This window comes from Myotis davidii, unplaced genomic scaffold, assembly GCF_000327345.1.
Source record: "Myotis davidii unplaced genomic scaffold, ASM32734v1 scaffold1335, whole genome shotgun sequence".
Taxonomy (NCBI): Eukaryota; Metazoa; Chordata; class Mammalia; order Chiroptera; family Vespertilionidae; genus Myotis; species Myotis davidii.
In genome coordinates this window covers 197,195-201,192 of record NW_006290669.1, presented here as the reverse complement: position 1 = coordinate 201,192, position 3,998 = coordinate 197,195, and positions in this window count along the sequence as shown.

Sequence of the window (3,998 nt, the reverse complement as noted above, 5' to 3'; positions counted from 1 at the left end):
TAAATCTCTCCTGAATTTTTATAGAAATAGACAGGCCGAGTCGAAAATGTACATGAATATGTAAAAGATATGGAACAGCCAAAACAATTTTGAAAAAGAACAAAATCATAGGGCTTATACTGCCTGATTTCAAGATTTAGTACAGAGTTACAGTAATTAAGACAGTGTGATATTGATATAAAGAGAAACACAAACCAACATAATAGAAGAGAGTCCAGAAATAGGCCCACATATATACAGTGAATTGATTTTCAAGAGGTACCAAAGTAATTCAATCAGAGAAAGGCAGTCAAATAGTGCTAAACCACATTTGAGAAAAAAAATGACTCTCAACTTACTTCACAGCACACCCTAAAACTGTATCTTAGACCTAAATATAAAACTTAAAACTATCAATTCTTTAAATTCAGGAGTCAGAGGGGGCAAATGCCCTTTTATTATTATTGTTGTTGTTGTTATTGTTGTTGTTGTTGACAGTATTACAATTGTCCCCCATTTTCTATCCCTTTGCCCCCTCCACCCAACCCCCTATGTTCTTTGGCTATTTTTATAAGTAAAAGCTTTGACGGAACACAACCATGTCCAATCACTTATGTATTGTCAATAACTGTTTTTGAGCTACAACATTAGAGCTGAGTAATTGAATTGCTATAGCCTGTAAGCCTAAAATATTTACAATCTGGTCCATTTTAAAAAAGTTGGAGGGTACCTCTTCTAAAAGAAAACATGGGAGGAAATCTAGGGAACAATTTCTCAGACACAAAAAGTAAGAACCATAAGAAAACATTAGTAAACTGGACTTCATCAAAATTTAAAATTTCTCTTAGAGACACTATTAAGAAATGAAATACAAGTCACAAATTGGGGGGAAATATCTGACAAAGGACCTGCATCCAAATGTATCAAAAACTCTTACAACTAGATAATAGGAAAACAACTCAATAAATTAATGAGTAAAAGATATAAGCAGACATTTAGCAAAAGAAGATACACTGGGCAATAAGCATATGAAATAGTGCTCAACATCACTAGTATCTAGGAAATGCAAATTTAAACTCAATGAGGTACCATTAAATGTCTACTAATATTCTTAATTTTAGCTAAACTGAAATACTAACTTCGGGGCAGGATGCAGAGCAACTAAAATTGCTGCTACACAAGATACACAACCACTTTGGAGAACAGCCTGGCAGTTTCTTATACAGTTAAACAAACATACATTTACCATACAACCCACCAATTCTACTATTTTGAAATGAAAAGATACATTCATGCAAAAACTTGTACACTGGGTAGAAAATGTTTCAGTCCTCACATTGGCAAGAAATAGGCCTTTGGCAGTCAAATGGTGCTAAATAACTTGAGATCATGCTATAGGTACAATAGGAAATTATAAACAAGTAAACAAAATAGTCTTCAAAGCAGGATGTACATAGCAACTTTTTTCATGATAGAAAAAAAAAATGGAACAACTCAAATGTCCATCAACACATAAATGGGTAAACAAATTGTGATATAGCCTTACAATGGAATACTACTTAATAAATATTCACGATATATCAAAAACCATAGATGAATCTCAAACACATTATGCTACACAAAAGAAGCCAGACACAAAAGAATATATACTGCATGATTTCATTTACATGAAATTCTAAAAAAGATGGAACGTAATCTTTAGTAACAAAAAACATCAATAGTTGCCTAGAGGCAGGGATTATGGGGGGCAAGGGGGAGAGCTCCATAATAAGCATGAGGGAACTTTTTGGAGTGATGGAAATGTTCTGTATCTCGATTTGGTGGTGATTACATGGGTGAATACATTTGTCAAAAGTCACTCTAAGTACATATGTAAAAATCTGTTGTCATGCTGGTGCTCAATGAATACTCCATAAACTCTAAGTAAAAGTATAAGAGATTCCTTTTGAATAGTTCCTCTTTTTACGAAAAAGAAAAATTCTTATCTAGGGAGGCAGTATCATCAAATGGCTCTTTTGCTTATTAGAGCAATAATAAAGACAAAGAAGAGAAAAATCCTCATCATACCAAAATGTGAGTCCCTAACCTTCCTTTTAAACCTCCTTGTTTCATTACATGCAAATGTGTCTTTATGTGTTGTGGCTCATCATCATGCTATAGGTAAGGTAGGAAAGTATAAACAAAACAAACTTCAAAGCAGAATCATGGAAGCTGATCAGTGACATCCTGGTATGCATTAGACATAACTAGCAATTCTGGCCAGAAGGACTCTTCTACTTTCCATGCTTATTAAAGACATTTTCTTAACTTCAATCTCATACAAAACAACACCTTGTCTAAGAAGCCTTTTCATTCTCTCCACTGAAAAGAAATCATCCCCCTACTTTCCCAACAGACATTCAATATACATTTCTTGGGTAACCCAAGATATTATGTGTTAGGTCCTATTTATTCAGATTGTCTAATTCTACCCAAGAGACTGAAAGGTTTCATAGGATCCTAACATAGAATGGGATCACACTAAATTGTCTCAGTGAATGCTGAAATGAATCACCAATACAGATCCTTCCAGGGTGCCTTCTGGGTACGAGTTTTGTTCAACATACTATGTAACCCGGGACCAACAGCAATGGTTGCAGAAGTCCAAATTCCTAGCTAAAGGGCCTTTACAGAAGGCACTGATAAATAGGTGGATGTTCTATTTCAGAGAGGTGGGCAGAGTGAGAATGACCAGCCATCACAGATTCCTGAACAGTGCTTTCCTCATCTCAGCCAAAGTTCAATTTCTTGCCAATGTGGAAACTGAAACATTTTCTACCCAGGCCTATCACTTTCCTTTGAGTTCACTCGTAAACTCTTCTCAGAATGAGAAGACTAGAGCTATTTGTACCATAAAAGCTAATGAAACATAAGCGTCAAGATTCCTCACTTGCACAATTCCTACAATCAGGAAGCATTTCTAAGTACCCATTTCTGGCAAACTGCCTAAAGAAATCTCTGAAGAAAGAGATCTAAATCTCCAAGACCGTCGTAGTATTTGCTGTGATTTCTTTCTTCATTCTAAATATTCACTGTCATATCTCATTTAAAATTATTTTTCGTGGAGAGGAAACCCCCTCACCAAATCTGAATAGGAGAAAAGGAAAGGGTAGATGTGGAACCAAACGCTCCTTGGCTATTTCAGTTCCACTTAAGTCTTGGAACTTTCACAAAGCACCTCCTAACTTCCCCCAAAAGATCCACAGAAGATGAAAAAACTCAGTGTGGAGGGGGACGGGGTGATGATAACGAAACGTCACGTTTGTCTCTAATGGGAGGTAGGGGTGAAAAAGCAAGATAGACTCTGGACATGTCAGAGGGTCTCAAAGACAAGGAGAGTCCCTGGCTACTCTGGGGCCAAAGGAAAGCCGTCCAGAGAACGAGGTTTGGATCATGAGGTCCTGGGACGGTTAAGAAAACAAACTCGCAGGGATACTCTCTCCTGGTAGTAGCTGCAATCCTCCGCAGGTCAATTCCTACTCTGCAAAGCACAGGACTTGCTCTTGGGCCCAGGCTGGGAAATGATAGATACAGGCAGGGGGACGGGGGGAGGTGAGGGGTGAGGAAGGGACAGCTACAGGGAGAAGAGAATGAAGTGGGGGTAGAAGGGGAGGGTATGGAGAAAGTGACATGGACGCACCAGAGGGGGGCACTCGGATCGGAAGGGAATGAGAGTAATTTTCCACCTTTCGTGCGCCCCCCACCCCGCAAATGATAAAACAGTCGAGAGGCCTAGGTGAGGTGAAGTGTGATTAAAAAAAAAAGTAAATATGGAACAAGAAATGTTTGTTACTTTATCTAAGACTTTGCATTTGTCGTACTGAAATTTCAGAAAACGCCACCAAACTTCCCAAAGTGATCCCAAGTGAGGAAGGCGAATGTGAAGACCCAGCGGGGAAAGGGGGAAAGAGCCCGCATTCCGATGGAGGCGGAGGAAGGCGCGCGGCCAGGAAAGGGAGAGGGGCTGCAGGGAGCTCGGC